Genomic DNA, 10,066 nt, shown 5'->3' with positions numbered 1-10,066 from the left:
TTATATATATATACACCTATATACCTATATATATATATATACACCTATATGCCTATATACCTATATATCTATATACCTATATATAAATATATCTGTATATCTATACATCTATACATCTATACATCTATATATCTATGTATCTATCTCACATTTCCTTTATCTACTCATTCACTGATGGACACTTAGGGTTTTTCCCTATATTGGCTATTATGAATAGTGCTGCAAGGAACATGGGGTGCATATATCTTTTTGAGTTACTGCTTTTGTTTTCTTCTTATTTATTTATTTATTTTGCTGCGCTTTGCAGCTTGTGGGATTTTAGGTCCCCGACCAGGGATCAAACCTGGGACCCGGGCAGTGGAAGTGCAGAGTCCTAACCACTGGACTACCAGGGAATTCCCTGTTTTTGTTTTCTTTAGATAAATACTCAGAAGTGGAATTGCTGGATCATATGGTAGATCTGTTTTTAATTTTTTTGAGGAATTTTCATACAGTTTTCCGTAGTGGCTGCACCAATTTACATTCCAACGAACAATGCATAAGTGTTCCCTTTTCTCCACACCCATGCCAACACTTGTTATTACTTATCTTTTTGATGATACTCATTCTGACAGGTGTGAGGTGATATCTCATTGTGGTTTTGATTAGCATTTCCCTGATGATTAGTGATGTTGACACATTTTCATGTACCTGTTGGCCATCTGTATGTCTTCTTTGGAAAAATGTCTATTCAGATCCTCTGCCCTGTAACCACTTTTGTGTGTGTGTGTGTGTGTGTGTGTGTGTATCTTTCCAGAGTTATCTGTATAATACAAATACACATATGCTATATATGTATGTATTGAATTTGAGTATCTTTAAAATAGAAATTTATTGTTTTATACTAGTTAAATATTTATTTTAAATCTAAAGTATGAGTTGAGAAAACAGTGATTATTAGTGATTATTAAATGATCATTACTAAAAATAATTTTGTCATTAATCACACACTATTTTACACCCTGTAATTTTTTTACATTTAATAAAATGTCTAGGGATTGTTTCATTGATTTGACCTCTTCTTTCGTTTAAATGGTTGTCTAGTAATCAGCTCTAATTGATTTAACTGGTCTCCTATTGGGAAATTGGTTATTTCTGATCTTCAGACAACACTGAAAATGAATATCCTTGTACTTAAATCTTTTCACACATGTACAATTACAACAGATGGTTAGATTCCTAAGAGTGGAATTGATGACTCAAAGATTAAAAGTGCTTGCAATTTTCTAGACTCTGCCTGCTGGGGGCCCTACCAATTTGCCTTCTCACCAGCCTGCTTCTCCCAGATGCCCTTATCAGTGTTTTATCAAACTTTCGGATGGGTCGTTTTATTAGATTTTCTTGTTATAAATGAAACAATCATCTTTTCATATATTTAAGAATCATTTGTATTTCCCTTTCTGTCAACTATCTGTTCATCTCCCTTGCCCTTTTTCTGTTGGACTGGATTATCGGTCTCTTCATTATCTATTTGTAGGAGCACTTTATAAACTAGAGGGATTAGCCCTTTGTCTATGAGTATCAAACTTTTGCTCTTTGCCGATCTGATAGGAGAAAAATACGATTGTACTGCGGGGTTCCTGTCTCTGGGTAAGGTTAGCATCTTGTGTCTGAAATCCTTGGGTATGTCCTTCTGTAAACTCTGCTCATGCTCTATACAGCAGTGGTTCTTAACTGGGGTTCTGCCTGAAACTCACCTGGTGGGACGTCTTTTAAATACTTGAATGCAGCCCCAGCCTTGGGGATTTTCGTGCTAGGTCAGGGCAATTCTAAAGAGCATCCGAACTGACACTAATGTGCTCCCTTATTTATGAATCCAGGCATCGATGATTCAGGGGCCCTTTTCTGCTCAGTATTGATGTGGAGTAAATATGCAGCAGTGGCAGGAAGGAGAGCTAGGCAGGGAGAGAGTCGATAACCCTCCTCCCTGTGGGGTCCAGTGGGGCTTTCAGATGGCTCAGCTCAGGGCCTAATGCGGCTCAGTTCTTGTTGCCATGGTAGCTGGTCAATACGTGGGCACTCGGTGTGGGAATCAGCGCCCCTGTGTGCCTGCCCTGGGGTTCATGGCCTGATAGGATGTGTGATTGACAGACAGTGAGTCTTCAGAAAGATCTTGCAGGACAGACCCAGGAGGGGTAAGCCCGAGGGTCAAAGGGACCATGGCTGGAAGCTGTGTGAAGGAAAAGTTCCCTCTACAATCTTCAACTCTTTCTCTTTGGGGTAATTTATTGCTTCCATCATTTTATTTCAGAAGAAGCATCCAGAAAAGGGAAGGTTTAGGAAACTTAAATTCCCAGTATTGCTGTTTTGTTATAAGAGGAAAGCTTGAAACAAAGAGTCTGCACAGAAAGGTTGAAGGAAATTAAGTTAGGGAGGACAAGATTAGAGAAGGGAATTTAGAAAGTAGAATTAGACCTATTCTGTATTTCTTTGCACTGTTTGATTTAAAATTGCTTTAATATATTGAATAAAGACAAAGTAATATTTATAACAATACAATGAGTACAAATCTAATGTTACCATTACTGAGTGTACTCCCCAGTGGCACTCCTAGTATTTTACACCCAGGGTAGATTATTTCTGAATACCTCCCTCCTTTATACAACAAACTACTTTCAGTAAGGATTTTTTTTTTTTTTTTAAGGGAACGCTATTTATTTATTTATTTTTGGCTGTGTTGGGTCTTCGTTTCTGTGCGAGGGCTTTCTCTAGTTGCAGCGAGCGGGGGCCACTCTTCATCGCGGTGCGCGGGCCTCTCACTGTCGTGGCCTCTCTTGTTGCGGAGCACAAGCTCCAGATGCGCAGGCTCAGTAGTTGTGGCTCACGGGCCTAGTTGCTCTGCGGCATGTGGCATCTTCCCAGACCAGGGCTCGAACCCGTGTTCCCTGCATTGGCAGGCAACCACCGCGCCACCAGGGAAGCCCAAGGATTATTTACTAATCAGTAAAATTATTATTTTCTTGATTCATACTTAGATTTAAAAAGAAGTATACATTTCTATTTTAAACATATTCAAATTCAAAAAAATATTTAATATATGTATTAAAAATTGGAACTACCAAAATATTTACATTTTGTAAATTTTTTTCAAAAAAATTTTTTTCATTGTTTTAAATTTTAAACAGAAATTGAAAACTCCAGGTGGTCAGATAGAATGACAGAAGAGACAAAACTCAAGTTCTCTCTCTTTTCCTTTAGCTCACTGTGTTATCATTGTTTATTTCCAATATACTATTTAAACACAGGAATATGTAATATCACAAAGATTAGAGATATGAAATGCACCCAAGACAAACCCAAACTAATTCAGACTATTACTAATTTACAACTGAAAATGAGTAGATGTTGCCGAATCTGCTGTATGTGTTAGTGGCTGGCTGCGTAACTTGTTCTCCAAATTAACTTCCATGTAAAAATACATGCACCCCAGTGTACATAGCAGCACTATTTATAATAGCCAAGACATGGAAGCAACCTAAGTGTCCATCGAAAGATGAATGAATAAAGATGTGATATATATATATATCTCTATATATATAGATAGATATATAGAGAGAGCGAGCGAGCGATACTACTCAGCCATAAAAAAGAATGAAATAATGTCATTTGCAGCAACATGGATGGACCTAGAGATTATCATACTAAGTAAAGTAAGTCAGACAGAGAAAGACAAATATCATATGATATCACTTATATCTTGAATCTAAAAAATGATATAAATGAGCTTATTTAAAAACAGAAACAGACTCACAGACATAGAAAACAAACTTATGGTTACCAAAGGGGACAGGGGATAGGGGAGGAACAAATTAGGAGTTTGGGATTAGCAGACACAAACTACTATATATATAAACAACCAAGTCCTACTGTAGAGCACAGGGGATATCTTGTAATATCTTGTAATAAACCATAATGGAAAAGAATATAAAAAAGAATATGTATATGTATAACTGAATCACTTTGCTGTATACCAGAAACTAACACAACATTGTAAATCAATTATACTTCAATAAAAATAAACAAATTAATTTCCATGTAGAACACAATGTTTATTAAAGATTCTATCCATCAGGGACCACTCAGGTGACACATATCACACCAGTCATTTGAATAGGGAAAATTTTATGAAAAATTATTAACTAGAAGATGAGATTAGCTTCAAAGAGAGGTAAAGAAACCCTAAACAATCTGGGAGTAGCAGATGTAGGAAGCACTTACTATTTCTAAGGCTGAGAGAGAATACTCAAGTGTATTAATTTTCTATTGCTGAGTAACAAATTAGCACAAACTTAACAGTTTAAAACAATACCTATTTAGCAGCTATGGTGGTTCTTCAAAAAATTAAACACAGGATTGCCATATGATCCAGCAATTCTCCTTTTGGGTATATACCCCAAATAATTGAAAATCGAGACTTGAAGAGATATTTGTACACCTATGTTCATAACAGCATTATTCACAGTAGCCAAAAGGTGAAAGCAACCCCAGTATCCATCAACAGATGAATGGCTAAACAAGATGTGGTGTATCTATGCAATGGAATATTCTTCAGCCTTAAAAAGGAAGGCCATTGTATCTGACACATGATAAAATATAAATCAACCTTGAAAATACGTTAAGTGAAATAAGTTAGTCACAGAAGAAAAAATACTCTATGGTCCCACTGATATGAGGTACCTAGTAGTCAGATTCATAGAGGCAGAAAGAATATTGGTTGCCAGAAACGCATGAGGATTTACTATTTAATGGGTATCGAGTTTCAGTTTGGGATGATGAAAAGAGTTTTGGAGGCAGACGGGGAGATGGTTGTACACAATGTGAATTTACTTACTACCACTGAATTGTACAATTAAAAATGGTTACAATGGTAAATTTTATCTTATGTATATTTTACACAATAAAGAATATTTAAAAAAAAACACACCTATTTGTTAGCTCACAATTCTGTAGGTTATCAGTTCTTTGTTCAGGGTATGACAAGACTGAATCAAGGTGTCAGCAGGACTGAGTTCTCATATGGAAGCTCATTCTTGTTGTTGGCAGAGTTCAGTTCCTTGTGGTTGTAGGACTGAAGTCTTTGTTTCCTATTGGTTGTCAGCTGGGGGCCACCTTCAGCTCCTAGCTGGCACTCACATTCCTTGCCAAGTGGCCCCATCTATCCTCAAGCCAGCAATGGAAGGTCAAATCCTTCTGTGCTTTGCATCTTTATTTTTTCCTGTCTCTGACCTGTAGACCCAGACTTAAAGGGCTCATGTGATTAGGTCAGGCTCACCCAGATAATACCCCTTTCTTCAAGTAAACTATGCCATAAAACATTATCTAACAACAGGATTAGAATTTATGATATTCTAAATCCTGAGGATTATACAGGGCAGGTACACAAGGGGGAGTCCTTAGAATTCTACCTACTACACCAGGGAAAGAACAAGTTGGAAGATGCTGCAATTAGACCTTGTGGGAGAGGAGGAACTGAGGCTCACTGCATAGTTCATTGAAGTACTTGCATGACAGGGCTGGTGGGCAGCAAACAATCAGTTGGGATGTCGGCAAAACTCACTAGGAAGCCTCTTGTTGGGGTGCTTGTAAAACTCCCTTGGAAGCCTCCTGCTGGAACCAGGGAAGAGAAGCCCCTTCCTTTTGCAGTGTCCCTCCAGCACCCTCTACTAACAGCCAATGTTATGTCAGCTGGCAAAGGAGAAATGTTTACAGGCCCAGCTCCAAAATCTCAAAGCAGGTGAGAGAAGAATGAATTTGGAGTTGAGAGACAGAAAAGTTAATACCTGGCACAAACTATAAGCAATAAAATATGAAAAGTTGAAGTTTACACATATACATATATGTGTATGTATATACAATATCTATTTGTATTTGTATCTATGTCTATCTATCTAGTAATTGCAGCAATTTTTAAAACCTAAATCAACAAAAGCTTTTTTAGGGGAAGAGTATTTTATCACTGACGTTGTTTACAATCACTGGAGCTTGGTGAAAGTAAAAAACAGACGGACTGAGTTTTAACTTGTTTTATTGTTTTAACGTTCTCTACAGCAGTGAACCCCATGCCATCTGCACCCAGGGTGGGCTGCACTGTCCCTCCCTTATCTCCTTCTCTTCCCTCAGAAGTCGCCTTTATTGTAAATTTTGTGTTTATCGTTCTGTTGCTTATTTTTTGGTTTTGCCTAATATGTTTGCAGCTGTAAATAATATATTTTTCAGTTGTGCTGATTTCTGAATTGGTATCAATGGACTCAAACTGTGTGTATTTCTCCACAACTTGCTTTTCCATTTTACACTGTAGCAAATTCACATTTGAGCACTGCTCTGATTTGAACTCTGCATTTGGGGTTGTCCCCTCACCATTCCCTATCATTTGCTCTCTGAGTTATCCTTGATTTCCCCCTCAGTGAGGTGACACCTGTTCCTCTTACCTCTCCACCACCTCCTAATCTGGGAATATCTCCCCCTGATTTCCTTTGGGGAAACATTTCTCACTTATGTCCAATCCCAAGCAGAGAGAATTGTTGTTCTAAACCCCTGAGAGGTAAAGAACTTGGCATGCTTTAAATCCAGGTACTGTGCTGTCCAATATGATAGCTACTAGGCACATGTGGCTAGTTAAGTTTAAATAGTGAAAATTAAATTCATAATAGTTTAAATTTAAATTCATAATTCAAAATAGTGAAATTTTCTTTTTAATGAATGAAAATTACATAAAATAAAAAAAAATTGGCCTCTCACTTGCACTTGCACTACTCACATTTGAAGTGTTCAGTAGCCACATGTGGCTGAGAGGACCTCTGTTGGCTCGTGCCGATATAGAACATTTCCAACACCACAGAAGCTTCTACTGCATAGGGCTGGTCTAAGAGGACTGGAGATTAGTGACCAACGTCAGGAGGGGAGGCTGGAGACAGGAACAGAAATGAGACCATGTAGACCCTTGATTCTTGATGAGGAGTTTGGATTTCAGTCCAGTTGCAAGTCATTGACAGTTTTTAAGCCAAGGTATGCAGTGCCTGATTTGTGTTTTAAAAGGATCACTGGCTGCTGTGTGGAGGAGCATAAAGGGGGCACAAGAGACAGTGGGGAGTAGGGCAAGGAGACAAGGGGGAGGGTTAATTAGCAGGTTTCCAGAGTGGTCAGGGCACCTGATGGTGGTGGCTTGTGCTGAGTTCTAGCAATGAAGCTGGACTGAAATGGACAGATAGCAGAGATGTCTAGAAGGTGGAACTGACAGAACTTGCTATTGGCCATGGTAGGGAGGGAGCTGTGGTGGCGTGAGAGTAGTCTTGCTGACCTTCAGGGAGTGTAAGTGATGTGGGGACTGATCTCACTCCAAACCAGTGGTCACAACCGTGGATGTAACCCTGGAATCTTCTGTAGGAGCTTTAAAAATACAAATCAGTCTCCCCCTCTTGGGACTCTAATATAATTGGCTTGGAGTGAGGCCTGGATATCTGTATTATTTTGAAAAGCTCCCCAGGTAATTCCAATGTGCATCCAAGGCTGAGAACCACCTTTCTAAATAAAAGGGACACCAAGGAACATGTGCTGGTTTCCAACACAGTAACTGGAGCACAAGCTGATTGGTTTCATGGTACTGTCCATGGGACAGTCTGTCATGCACCCCATTTAGAATAATACTTGATTCCTAAGGCCAGGAGAAATAAAATGGCCATAAAAAGGCAAAAATGCAGCTCTAGGCATCAGTGGATTGAGGGATCCAGCTTCAGTGGGAGACTGACCTTAGTAATGGCATTGGTACCCACTGTCTTAGCATAGTCACCCATAGGAACTATCAGGAGAGCTATCTTTTTTTTTTTTGCGGTACGCGGGCCTCTCACTCTTGTGGCCCCTCCCGTTGTGGAGCCCAGGCTCCGGACGTGCAGGCTCAGCAGCTATAGCTCACGGGCCCAGCCGCTCCGCGGCATGTGGGATCTTCCCGGACCGGGGCACGAACCCGTGTCCCCTGCATCGGCAGGCGGACTTTCAACCACTGCGCCACCAGGGAAGCCTGAGAGGTAACTTTAATAGTAATGGGCTAACTATTTTGACATCAGCAGAAGACATCACTGAAGCTAACAGGAGTGGGAGTTAGATAAGCAGTGAGGTCACTGCATTTGACACTGCTTTTGTCTGCCAGCATTATTTACTTGGGAGGACCTCTCTCCCTCTCCTTCCTTGCAAGTGGAGTTGTCATCATGGTGCCCCATTTGGGCCACTGGCTGGACCCATCATGGAATAGCTTTCTCCTGGATTCAGTGATTGGTCCATAGGTGGTTGCACATTTCGGACAGTACCAATCCCAGTCCTTCCAGAAGATTTTATATCTGGATGCTGCATGAGATGGCATCATTTAGGTTCTTTCTCTACTAGTTTTCAACTGCTACAAATTACCCCAGAACACAGTGCTTTAATGACAATAATTTTTATTGTCTCTCACAGTTTCTGTATGTCAGAACTTTAGACAGGGCACAGTGGGATACACTGTCCCTGTTCTATGATGTCTGTGCCTTTGGCTGGAAAACTTGAAGGCTGGGGACTGGAATCATCTGAATCATACCCCCATATATTTGGTTGTTGATGCTGGCTGTCAGCTGAGCCTAACGGGCCACTATTGTGTGTCTCTAGCCTTAGGAGGTGGCTGAGCCACAGACCAGAGTCTAATCACCCTCATGCCACTGGGAAACCAGGGCCAGATTCACCAGACCACTCCTGCAAGGTGACTCTCACAGGGACTCAAGAGTCGCTGAACACAAAATAGACTGTGTTTTCTGATCCTGAGAAGGCAGGATTTCATTTAACCAGCTCAAGAAAAAAAGTTCAGTCCAAAGACAAACGGAAACCAAATTTGTCTGCCTTTCATCTAAGTCCCAAGGTTGGGGAAAGATCCGGGGAGTGGAGCTGGTTTATGATATTGAACAAGTTGTTAATTACTTTGAATGGGTCCCATGTGATGCTTTTAAGCACGCGGATTTTGCCCAGAGAGGATGGGGCGGGCAGTTTGGTTTGGGCCAGGGGCAGGACATGAGTGAGGTTTTATAGATCCACATCCCCGGCTGTTCTGAGCTCATCCGTGTGCTGATGGGGCCAGTGTGGTCAGTGGGGCAGAGGGTGTGCACGTGGTCAGACCCAAACAGTGAGTGGGATTTCTTGTTCCTCTCTCTTTCACTGTAACCCGCAAGCACTGTGACGGGGTGTAGCAGGGGCTGAGATTTCTTCCCCTGGGTACGATCTCCTTAGATGCCACTTTTTCAACAGTTTGTTCAAGGTAGTCGGCTATATGATTTATTTGCCAAACTGGGACACACTGTTAATAATTACACTGAGACGGGCTTCCCGGGTGGCGCAGTGGTTGAGAGTCTGCCTGCTGATGCAGGGGACACGGGTTCATGCCCCGGTCCGGGAGGATCCCGCGTGACGTGGAGCGGCTGGGCCCATGAGCCATGGCCGTTGAGCCTGCGTGTCTGGAGCCTGTGCTCCACAATGGGAGAGGCCACAACAGTGAGAGGCCCACGTACCGCAAAAAAAATAAAAATAATAATAATAATAATAATAATAATTACACTGAGACAACAGGAGCAGACTGAAGATTTTGCTGGGCGGAGTTGTGTAATCATCCTAGGTAATAGTGGCAACATGCTTGTGAAAAGATGTTAGAAGAAGTGGGATGAAAGTCAGACTGACAGGCATGTAGAGAGGAGAGTCAAAGGGTGGAGGCCTCTGAAGTGAACCTGGCTTCTGCCGGGTCCCTATTGCCTGGTGGTACAGCTTGGCCACTCCTCTTATATAAGCAGCATCCTGTCCCCTTCCAGCCTGCTGACGTGTCTGCGGGAAATAGATGGAACTGTCTGAAAAAGGTATGGTTATGACATTCACTGTGTCTTTTTGACTTTGTAATTGATGCATCATACAAATGTAGCATAGAGAACTTACATATGTTAACATATGTCTACACCACCAGCCAGATCAAGATTTAGAAGGTTTTTCTAGCTGGAACATTTGAAGTTCTTCCATCCTGCTGGGT

The sequence above is a fragment of the Mesoplodon bidens genome (assembly GCF_964165515.1).
Source record: "Mesoplodon bidens genome assembly, chromosome: 15".
In the NCBI taxonomy this organism is placed as follows: Eukaryota; Metazoa; Chordata; class Mammalia; order Artiodactyla; family Ziphiidae; genus Mesoplodon; species Mesoplodon bidens.
Note: the sequence above shows the minus strand (reverse complement) of the source record.